Source organism: Bos grunniens, chromosome 19, assembly GCF_055505025.1.
Source record: "Bos grunniens cultivar Pamir isolate PY7600 chromosome 19, Bosgru_T2T1.0, whole genome shotgun sequence".
Classification (NCBI taxonomy): domain Eukaryota; kingdom Metazoa; phylum Chordata; class Mammalia; order Artiodactyla; family Bovidae; genus Bos; species Bos grunniens.
In genome coordinates, this window is record NC_141183.1 from 57,686,798 (window position 1) to 57,698,389 (window position 11,592).

At 42.6% G+C, this 11,592-nt stretch overlaps 1 long non-coding RNA gene across 1 annotated transcript; it reads left to right on the forward strand.

Moving 5' to 3' along the window:
- The first annotated feature begins 209 nt into the window (after window positions 1-209).
- LOC147352780 (uncharacterized) lies at window positions 210-1,902 on the forward strand. Its single transcript, XR_015146961.1, has 2 exons — window positions 210-730; window positions 1,100-1,902. It is a non-coding gene; the product is annotated as an uncharacterized LOC147352780 (long non-coding RNA).
- The last annotated feature ends 9,690 nt before the right edge of the window (window positions 1,903-11,592 follow it).

An 11,592-nucleotide genomic window follows, 5' to 3' on the forward strand; every position in this document is an offset into this window, starting at 1 on the left:
GGAGGTTCAGAGATGAGCAAAATGTCCTTCTTCTTGAAAGGCTTACAATCTAGCTGGAGAAAGAGACACACGAATAACCAACGAAAACATAAAGCAGGGAGAGAAAAGAAACCCCCAGTGTCATGAATCATAAAGTTTGCAGTCTCTATAAAGTAGGGCAGCAAAACCACAGAGAGCAGCCAACTCACACCAGGAGAGAAGGGGCCAGGAAAAGGCTTCCAGCTTGCACTGCCTTCAGAACTGAATGAGGCCTCTCTGTCCACCAAGTCAAAAACGGGAAAGGGAAGAGGACATTCCAGCAAGCTGAATAGAGGGGGCAAAGCCACAGGGCCACAAGCACCTACTACGGAGAAGTGTTAGTTCAGCTGCAAAGAGCCTGCGTGCCTGGAGCCAGGAAAGGCAGGGCTTTCAGGCAGGAGGAGGGAGGAGCTGGAGCCTAAAAGCCCTTGCTTGCCGGGACTCCCGGCCCTCCGCAGCCAGACACACAGAGGCAACCTGCGGAGGCAGCTTGGGGGCGAGATAAGAAGCAGAGCAGGGACCCAGGCCCCGGGACCGCCTCCAGCAGGACGGCCCAGCAGCTCAGAGAGAAAGGCCGGCGGGCGACAATCGTGTTCTGAAACGCAGGAACTGGGACTTTTGTTTTGGCTCCAGGACGGGGCTGAGAGCGCACACAATGCCCAGTGTTGAAACTCCCTGTTTGGAAGGAAGAACAGTTGCACATCTGGGAAAGGTTAGGGTCAGACCCTGAAGCGCGGGGAGCGGGCACATTCCTCTGAGACGCTGGGCCTTGACGTCAATCGCGGCCGGGCTTGGCCGGAGCTGCTCCCGGCAGGAGTCAGGGCCCATTAACTCTGCCCAGCGCCCGAGTGTTTATGTGGAAAATGTGAGGCCAGGAAGTGGCTCCTAATTGTGATTTGGAGGTTGTCAAGTCAGTGCTCTTTAGCGGTTGGTTTCTGTCTTTCCCACCTTCCCAGCTGCACTCCTTTCCCTGTTTGTCTGGGGTGACCCAATATTTCTCTCTCTTTCTCTGTTATGTAAAAAAGAAGAGCTATATTTACTTGGCGCCTTCTCTTTGTAACCTCCTCCCTCTCCCTTACAGGTCTTAACAGCTGCCTGGTCTCACCACCCTCCCCGCCACCCCCACGGCTGTGGGCCCAGCTGGGAAATGAACTCTCCCAGCACATGGTCACTTACAACACGGTGTTTGGACCATCAACGTTTTCCTCTTTCAGACTTCACAGAGCAAGCTGCACTCTACACAGGCCCGTCGTGGCCTGTCCCCGGAAGCGGAGTGAGACGGAGCCAGGAAACCAGCTCCTTACTCCAAATCAACCCAATATAAAGAAAAAGATGGCAGAGGCTAAAATGTGTAAGTTGGAAAGTGCTCGAAGCCGGACATGCCACCCTCTCCTCTTAGGTCCATCACAGCCTCAGCACTTCCAACATCATTATCATCCACTCCAAATGATAACTTGGAAAACTAGAGCCCTGCTTGTAATTGCCATTCTTCGATTTAATCTCAGGCCAAGGTGCAGCACTTCATTACTAACACCAGGAGAAAACGCCTAAGAGCCTCATATAATGAGCACTTACCACATACAGATGATCCACTTTAAGAATAATTGACAGTACACCTTAAGCCCAAGACTACTTTTGTATTTGTCCCATGACTTTCCCCCACAACCCACTGACCAGCCTCCTCCCCCAAAAGTACTGCTGAGAAGCTTGAGGAAGGAAGAGAAGAGCCAAGACCACACTTAGAAAATACAACTCAAAAAAAAAGGAAATATAACTCATACCAGCCTCAACTACACATGAACTGAGAAGTAAATAAACAGGAGGAAAAAAACTTTATACAGACATATATATATGTAATTATATATTAAAACATATATAAATTTATATGCAATTCATTTATATATAATTTAAATTTATATATTTATATAAAATTTACAAATATTATGTATACAATTTTACTTTATATACATAACTAATTTTAATGGGAATCGAGAGAGAGACAGAGTGATGTGTACATAGATTTACCTGTAGTGTGTGCTTAGTTGCTGACTCACATCTGACTCTCTGCAGTGCCATGGACTATAGTCTGCCAGGCTCAACTGCCCCTAGAATTTTCCAGGAAGAATACTGGAGTGGGGTACCATTTCCTACTCCAAGGGATCTTCCCAACCCAGGGATCAAACTCCCATCTCCTGTGTCTCCTACATTGGCAGGCAGGTTCTTTACCACTAGCACCACCCGGGAAGACTTACTTTGTAGGAGTGTAATCTTAATTGTAATATTTATTGTTATATATATATGACAGTCAGTCTCTCCCATCAGAAAGCTTCCACAAGCCTCTTATCCTTATCCATCAGAGGGCAGACAAAATGAAAACCACAATCACAGAAAACTAACCAAACTGATTACATGGATCACAGCCTTGTCTAACTCAAACTATGAGCCATGTCCTGTAGGGTCAACCAAGACAAATGGGTCATAGTGGAGAGTTCTGACAAAATGTGGTCCACTGGAGAAAGGAACGGCAAACCACTTCAGTCTTTTTGCTTTGAGAACATGAACAGTAAGAAAAGGCAAAAAGATATGATACTGAAAGATGAACTCTCCAGGTCAATAAGTGCCCAATTCCCTGGTGGCTCAGACGGTTAAGTGTCTGTCTACAATGTGGAGACCTGGGTTCGATCCCTGGGTCAGGAAGTTCCCTGGAGAAGGAAATGGAAATCCACTCCAGTACTATTGCCTGGAAAATCTCATGGACAGAGGAGTCTGGTAGGCTACAGTCCATGGGGACGCAAAGAGTCGGACACGACTGAGCGATCTTCACTGTAATCACCATATGCAACTGGAGACAGTGGAGAAATAAGTCCAGAAAGAATGAAGAGACAGAGCCAAAGTGAAACAACACCCAGTGGTAGATGTGACTGTGACAGTAATAAAGTCCAATGCTGTAAAGAACAATATTGAATATGAACCTGGAATGTTAGGTCCATGAATCAAGGTAAATTCGAAGTGGTCAAACAGGAGATGGCAAGAGTGAACATCAACATTTAGGAATCAGTGAACTAAAATGGAAGGAATTAGGAGAATTTAATTCAGATGGCCATTATATCTACTACTGTGAGCAAGAATCACTTAAAAGAAATGGAGTATCCCTCATAGTCAACAAAAGAGTCTGAAATGCAGTATTTGGGTCAATAATCTCAAATATGACAGAATGATCTCTGTTCGTTTCCAAGGCAAACCATTCAATATCGCAGTTATCCAAGTCTATGCCCCAACCAAGAATGCCAAAGAAGCTGAACAGTTCTATGATGACCTATAAGACCTTCTAGAACTAACACCAAAAAAGATGTCCTTTTCATCATAGAGGACTGGAATGCAAAAGTAGGAAGTCAAGATACCTGAAGTAATAGGCAAGTTTGGCCTTGGAGTACAAAATGAAGCAGGGCAAAGGCTAACAGAGTTTTGCCAAGAGAATTCACTGGTCATAGCAAACACCCTCGTCCAACAACACAAGAAATGACTCTACACATGTGTCACCATGAGGGTCAATACAGGAATCAGATTGATTATATTCTATGCAGCCAAAGATGGAGAAGCTCTATACAGTCAGCAAAAACAAGACCAGGAGCTGACTGAGGCTCAGATCATGAACTCCTTATTGCCAAATTCAGACTTAAACTGAAGACAGTAGGGAAAACCACTAGACCGTTCAGGTATTACCTGAATCAATCCCTTATGACTATACAGTGGAAGTGAGAAATAGACTCAGGGGATTAGATCTGTGTACAAATAGCTGAGAAAAGAAGACAAGCTAAAGGCAAAGGATAAAAGGAAAGATATACCCATCTGAATGCAGGGTTCCAAAGAATAGCAAGGAGAGGGAAGAAAGCCTTCTTCAGTGATCAATGCAAAGAAATAGAGGAAAACAATAGAATGGGAAAGACTAGAGATCTCTTCAAGAAAATAAGAGATACCAAAGGAACATTTCATGCAAAGATGGATACAGTAAAGTACAGAAACAGTGGGCCTAACAGAAGCAGAAGATATTAAGAAGAGATGACAAGAATACACGGAAGAACTATACAATAAGGATCTTAATGACCCCAACAACCACGATGGCATGATCACTCATCTAGAGCCAGACATCCTGGAGTGAAAAGTCAAGTTGGCTTAGGAAGCATCACTATGAACAAAGCTAATGGAGGTGATGGAGTTCCAGTTAAACTAGTTCAAGTCCTAAAAGATGATGATGTTAAAATGCTGCACTCAATATGCCAGCAAATTTGGAAAACTCAGCAGCAGCCACAGGACTGGAAAAGGTCAGTTTTCATTCCAATCCCAAAGAAAAGTAATACCAAAGAAGAATGTTCAAACCAGCGCACAATTGCACTCATCTCACACACTAGCAAAGTAAAGCTCAAAATTCTCCAACTATGGCTTCAACAGTGTATGAGCCATGAACTTCCAGATGATCAAGCTGGATTTAGAAAAAGCAGAGGAACCAGAGGTCAAATTGCCAATATCTTCTGGATCATTGAAAAAGCAAGAGAGTTCCAGAAAAACATCTACTTCTGCTCTATTGACTACACCAAAGCCTTTGACTGTATGGATCACAACAAACTGTAGAAAATTCTTAAAGAGATGGGAATACCAGACCACCCTACCTGCCTCCTTAGAAATCTGTATTCAGGTCAAGAAGCAACAGTTAGAACCAGACATGGAACAGCAGACTGGTTCCAAATTGGGAAAGGAGTGTGTCAAGGCTATATATTGTCATCCAGTTTATTTAACTTATATGCAGAGTACATTATGCAAAATGCCAGGCTGGATGAAGGACAAGCTGGAATCAAGATTGCTGGGAGAAATATCAATAACCTCAGATATGCAGAAGACACCACCAATATGGACCCAAAGATGAACTAAAGAACCCCTTGATGAAAGTGAAAGGAGAGTGAAAATGCTGGCTTGAAACTCAGCATTCAAAAAGCTAAGATCATGGCATCCAGTCCCATCACTTCATGGCCAATAGATGGGGAAACAATGGAAACAGTGATAGACTTTCTTTTCTTGGGCTCCAAAATCAATGCAGATGGTGACTGCAGTGAAATTAAAAGACTCTTGCTCCTTGGAAGAAAAGCTATGACCAATATGCTTTTCTAATATGCTAGACATATGTCTAATATGCTAGACAGCATATTAAAAAGCAGAGACGTTACTTTGCCAACAAAGGTCTGTCTAGTCAAAGCTATGGTTTTTCCAGTAGTCATGTATGGATGTGAGAGTTAGACCATAAAGAAAGCTGAGCTTTCGAACTGTGGTGTTGGAAAAGACTCTTGAGTGTCCTTTGGACTCCAGGGAGGTCAAACCCAGTCAATCCTAAAGGAAATCGATCCTGAATATTCATTGGAAGGACTGATGCTAAAGCTGAAACTCCAATACTTTGGCCACCTGATGGGAAGAACTGACTTACTGGAAAAGACCCTGATGCTGGGAAAGATTGAAGGTGGGAGGAGAAGGGACGACAGAGGATGAGATGGTTGGATGGCATCACCAACTCAATGGATTGAGCAAGTTGGGTAGTTGGTGATGGACAGGGAAGCTTGATGTGCTGCAATCCATGGGGTTGCAAAGAGTCACACATGACTGAGTGACTGAATTGAATTGAACTGAATTACTATTAACATTAAATGCAATGTTACATCTAGTAATTTGCACACATCTTCAGTTAACAACTGGATACATTTTAACATATATAAAATGTATCAAGCTTCTGAGAGCCAGAGCTAGAGCAACAGAAAGAAAGAAATAGAGATCATTTGTCACCACCTACTCTTGCCTGGAAAATCCCATGGACGGAGGAGCCTGGTAGGCTGCAGTCCATGGGGTTGCTAAGAGTCGGATTGGACTGAGCGACTTCACTTTCACTTTCATGCATTGGAGAAGGAAATGGCAACCCACTCCAGTGTTCTTGACTGGAGAATCCCAGGGACGGGGGAACCTGGTGGGCTGCCATCTATGGGGTTGCACAGAGTCGGACATGACTGAAGCGACTTAGCAGCAGCAGCAGCAGCAGATCACTAGATATGGCACCCCACTCCAGTACTCTTGCCTGGAAAATCCCGTGGACGGAGGAGCCTGGTGGGCTGCAGTCCATGGGGTCGCTAAGAGTCTGACACGACTAAGCAACTTCACTTTCACTTTTCATTTTCATGCATTGGAGAAGGAAATGGCAACCCACTCCAGTGTTCTTGCCTAGAGAGTCCCAGGGACGGGGGAGCCTGGTGAGCTGCCGTCTATGGGGTCGCACAGAGTCGGACACGACTGAAGCAACTTAGCAGCAGCAGCAGATCACTAGAAGACTTTTCTATCACCTAGAAGTTTTCTTTGTGGCCTTGCCAGTCAATTCCTACTCCCCCAAAGATAACCACTATTCAACTTCTACCACCATAGATAAGTTTTGTCTGTCTTGCTCATGACGTAAATTGAACCATACAATATTATATTCTTTTTATCTGACCTCTTTTGCTCATAATATTTGTGAGATTTCCACTTTGTTACATTTGGCAAGATGTAGCCCATTGTTTTTCAATGCCGGGTAGCATTTCATTGTATGAACATACCATAATCTATCCATCCTACTGTTCAGTCACTTAATATTTAAAACATTATTTGTCCCTTAGGATTAAACAGTCTACAGTTACCCTTCAGTCAGGTACTAACTACCACACCAATGATTTGCAACCTCAATTATATGTAAGAATGACTTTAAAAAATTCATCTTACTTGTGGTTTTAACTGTTGCGTGATGTATCATGTATCAGGACTACCTCTGTGGAAAGGCAGTTCCCCAAACTTCCATAGAAGATAGAATGATTTCTTTATTTTGACTGAGACTAGAGGATTTAAAATGTAATTGAATGATTCCATGCTTATGTAACATAACACAGATATAATGATGATGATGCTGGTGATGGTGATGATAGCAGACATTACCACCTGCAGCTTTCTGGATACCAAACTCTGTGCTCAGCACTGTACAAACACACTATCCAGCTGGCTCAGTTTCAATCCCACTACCTAGCATAATGGCGGGCTCATGGCAGGTGCTTGAAATATACTAAGTAAACTTAATTTGATACCCACAACAGCTTTTTGAAGTACTTATCATTATTTCTGTTTTAAAGAAGAGGGAAAATAGAATGTCAGAAACTGTACCCAAACTTAACCAGCTTAAATATGGGAAAGGTAGGATTCAAATTCAGATGTTAATAATCCTACTAATCTACTCTTTTTTAAATTATAAATTATTATTTATTTATTTACTTTTAGTTGTGCTGGGTCTTCATTGCTGCTCACAGACTTTCTCTAGCTGCAGTGAACTGGGGCTATTCTTTTTTTTTTTTTTTTAGTTTATTTTTTATTGAAGGAAACAGACAAAAAGAATAGACTTATAGACATGGGGAGAGGGGAGGAGAGGGTGAGATGCATGGAGAGAATAACATGGAAACTTACATTACCATATGTAAAATAGATAGCCAGTGGGAATTTGCTGTATGGCTCAGAAAACTCAAACAGGGGCTCTGTATCCACCTAGAGGGGTGGAATGGGGAGGGAGATGGGAGGGGGATTCAAAAGGGAGGGGATATATGTATACCTATGGCTGATTCGTGTTGAGGTTTGGGTCTATTCTTGTGGTATGTGGGCTTCTCATTGCAGTGGCTTCTCGTTGCAGAGCATAGGCTCTAAGTACATGGGCTTCAGTAGCTGTGGTTCAGGGGCTCAGATGCTCTGTGGCATGCAGAATCTTCCTGGACCAGGGATCGAATCCTCATCCCCTGCATTGGCAGGCAGATTCTTATCTCCTACTAATCTATTCTTGAATGAGACTTGAAGATATGGCTTTTCTGGTAAGGCAGGGGGTGAGAGGAAGGTAAGGCGATTCCAGACAGGCAGTGGGATGACTGAGGAAGTGAAATCTTAAACTCAGATACAAAGAAAGAGTGTGTGGCTTACTTTCATTGCAGCATCTACTATGGGCTGAGTACCTTGATAAGTGGCATCAAAGGGATGGGGACTAATCATCTTCACAACAAGCTCTTTAAGTTGGTTTTATTGTCTCTACACCCGAAAAAACTGATGTTTGGAAAATTAAGGGCCACAAGTGGCCAGGAATCACACAGTAAGTTGAGTACCCACAGTTCTAAACCAGGTCTCCCTAACTTCAAAGTCCACACTCTTTTTACTGCATCCTGATGAAAATAAGTGAAGATGTGGAAACAGTTGGAGATTAAGTAGGCTCTGATATCAGCCTTACAAGAATATCATGAAAGGTTGAAGGGAAGTAGAAAATGAGATGGTGTTTTTCAAGAAATAACAGCTTATGTTTATTTGAGTACTCAGGATGTGCTAGAGTCTACTAAGGATTTTTCATCCATCATCTAATTAATCCTCACAACAACTTCTGAGGAATGTGTTGTTTTTATTTGCACATTATAGATGAGTCACTTGAGACAGAGAGGGCAAGTAGATTACACGAGATCATGCCTTCCCTGAATGGCCAAGTCAAGGTTAGAAGTCAACCATTAGACTCCCAAGTGCATGCTTGTGACCCCCTTGCTGCACTGACTCTTGAGAAATAGACAGAAGGAAGGAAACCACATGGACAGAAGCAAAGCTGAGGAAAAGCCCTAAAATGCTGTGTGATTTACCAGAGCTAAGAGTGTTTCAAGCCTAACCAACCACATGAATTAGTTTGTGCCCCCAAGATCATGGCCTAAAGTCAAGATGGGGTCTTGGTGACCAAATAGGAAAAATACATTTTCCCAGGGACCAATGTGGTTGAAAATAGAACAAAAACAGTACAAATACATTTTCAAGAAAAAATTCTAACCTTAAAATTTAGTTAGTTGAAAAACCACCTACCTAATTCTTCCAACAAGAGAAAGCCTGTAATAAATTAAAGAATGGTTTAAGCCTAGGGCAATATATTGATTTCTATGAGATTCCAAACTGAGGGCGCTCTCTTAGGTCACTTCATAGCAGAGGAGGATGGCCTTCTTCAACTACCTGTGCTGTCAGATTTAATTCCATAAAGGACTATCGATCCTACCTCAGCTAGACTATCTATTAAGACATGTGGATTTGTAATCAGAAACTTTAATTAGCTATATTCTAAGCTCTTCCAGAGGTTTAGTCTTGGAGTAGGCAATCTTGGGGAGCAGAGGGCTGCCAAATGTCTACCAAAAGCCTAACTGAATGAAGCAATATTTGAGAATGCATTTTAGTAATAAAAATTAAAAATTTAATTAATCTGTTTATAAAAAATAGTGCATATTTACTGGAGAAGATTCAAATACAGTAGTCATGTATAGATGTGAGAGTGGAACCATAAAGAAGGCCAAGTGCTGAAGAATTGATGCTCTCAAATAGTGGTGCTGGAGAAGACTCTTGAGAGTCCCTTGGACTGCAAGGAGATCAAACCAGTCCATCCGAAAGGAAATCAACCCTGAATATTCCTTGGAAGATCTGATGCTGAAGCTGAAGCTCCAATACTTTGGCCACCTGATATAAAGAGCTTACTGGTAGGGAAAGACCTTGATGCTGGGAAAGATTGAAGGCAAAAGGAGAAGGGGGCAGCAGAGGATGAGATGGTTAGATAGCATCACCAACTCAATGGACATGAATTTGAGCAAACTCCATGAGATGGTGAAGGACAGGGAAGCCTGGCATGCTGCAGTCCATGGGGTCACAAAAAGTCAGACACAACTTAGCAACTGAACAACAACAACAAATAGAGAAGAAAGTAAAAGCTGCTTGAGAGTTAATCACTGAGAAAGGTCATTTGACAACATTTTAGTGCACTTTCATCACCTGTCTATGAAAACATACATACACACAATTCAGATGCGAGCTGGGCTCTTCTGTACTTTAGGACTGAAAAAGAAAGGTGGTTATGAACCCCTTGGCTTTGGCTTGAGGGAGAATCCATTACTTCCCACATTTCTATGAAATACTCCCATGCTTATATAAGCCCATGATCACCACTGGCTCTGACAGCCCATGTTTCCTGAATTTTGGTTCTCTGCTGTGTCTTACAGCTATTCCCCTAACTGCAACTCAGTGTTGACACAAGTGAAGAAATCAGTCACATTCTTCTCACACAACTTCTTTGCTTGTGAAACAAACTATAATAAATTGGAGTTACATGGCAATGAGGAAAATAACGAAATCTACCCTGTTACTCAGTTACTGTGGTTTATCCTTCCTCCTGTTCCTCTCTTCTCTTTTCTCTATCCTCCTCCACCCCAAAGTCTCTATGTATTTCTAAGGCACAGTGATTTAATCATCTCCCTTGTGACTTTGTATCTTGCTATTTCAAATCCTGAAAAATGATGCTGTGAAAGTGCTGCACTCAATATGTCAGCAAATTTGGAAAACTCAGCAGTGGCCACAGGACTGGAAAAGGTCAGTTTTCATTCCAATCCCAAAGAAAGGCAATGCCAAAGAATGCTCAAACTACCACACAATTGCACTCATCTCACATGCTAGTAAAGTAATGCTCAAAATTCTCCAAGCCAGGCTTCAGCAATACGTGAACCATGAACTTCCTGATGTTCAAGCTTGTTTTAGAAAAGGCAGAGGAACCAGAGATCAAATTGCCAACATCCGCTGGATCATCGAAAAAGCAAGAGAATTCCAGAAAACCATCTATTTCTGCTTTGTTGACTATGCCAAAGCCTTTGACGGTGTGGATCACAATAAACTCTGGAAAATTATGAAAGAGATGGGAATACCAGACCACCTGACCTGCCTCTTGAGAAATCTGTATGCAGGTCAGGAAGCAACAGTTAGAACTGGACACGAAAGAACAGACTGGTTCCAAATAGGAAAAGGAGTACGTCAAGGCTGTATATTGTCACCCTGCTTATTTAACTTATATGCATAGTACATCATGAGAAACGCTGGGCTGGAAGAAACACAAGCTGGAATCAAGATTGCCAGGGGAAATATCAATAACCTCAGATATGCAGATGACACCACCCTTATGGCAGAAAGTGAAGAGGAACTCAAAAGCCTCTTGATGAAAGTGAAAGTGGAGACTGAAAAAGTTGGCTTAAAGCTCAACATTCAGAAAATAAAAATCATGGCATCCGGTCCCATCACTTCATGGGAAATAGATGGGGAAACAGTGTCAGACTTTATTTTTCTGGGCTCCAAAATCACTGCAGATGGTGATTGCAGCCATGAAATTAAAAGACGCTTACTCCTTGGAAGGAAAGTTATGACCAACCTAGATAGCATATTCAAAAGCAGAGACATTACTTTGCCAACAAAGGTCCGTCTAGTCAAGGCTGTGGTTTTTCCTGTGGTCATGTACGGATGTGAGAGTTGGACTGTGAAGAAGGCTGAGCGCCAAAGAATTGATGCTTTTGAACTGTGGTGTTGGAGAAGACTCTTGAGAGTCCCTTGAACTTCAAGGAGATCCAACCAGTCCATTCTGAAGGAGACCAGCCCTGGGATTTCTTTGGAAGGAATGATGCTAAAGCTGAAACTCCAGTACTTTGGCCACCT